General features: G+C 51.2%; 1 pseudogene; it reads right to left on the reverse strand.

The window, feature by feature from the left end:
* LOC105553472 overlaps positions 1–364 on the reverse strand; it is a 610-nt pseudogene extending 246 nt beyond the window's left edge.
* Between the last annotated feature and the right edge of the window lie 25 nt (positions 365–389).

Genomic DNA, 389 nt, shown 5'->3' on the forward strand with positions numbered 1-389 from the left:
GCTCGAGAAGAATCCCCTCGTTTCCTGATCCTACCACGAAAACGTCCCTGAGGATGAAGCCTTCTCCTTCCAGGTTTCCAGAGAAGCCTCCATTCTAGGCTCAGAAGAAGTACCACACTCCCAGACGGAGAAATCCCATAAACATCATCTTCCGCCTTTGTGGACCATAGAACTTTTTCTTTTCATCCAGGAAGATTTCTCCTTTGAAATAAGGCTGGAAATCCTTCACTTCAGTCCTGATGTGCTCCTTTACCCCCGCAAAGAGGGGGACTCCCAACTTGTCCAACATGGGTTTCAGGGAGGACAGATCCGCAGCTTCCTCTCAACAGAGGAAACAGCCTGGCCTCCGCCCAGCCATAATCATAGCTCTATTCCCCACCCCCACCCCC

Source organism: Mandrillus leucophaeus, unplaced genomic scaffold (genome assembly GCF_000951045.1).
Source record: "Mandrillus leucophaeus isolate KB7577 unplaced genomic scaffold, Mleu.le_1.0 Scaffold5984, whole genome shotgun sequence".
Taxonomy (NCBI): domain Eukaryota; kingdom Metazoa; phylum Chordata; class Mammalia; order Primates; family Cercopithecidae; genus Mandrillus; species Mandrillus leucophaeus.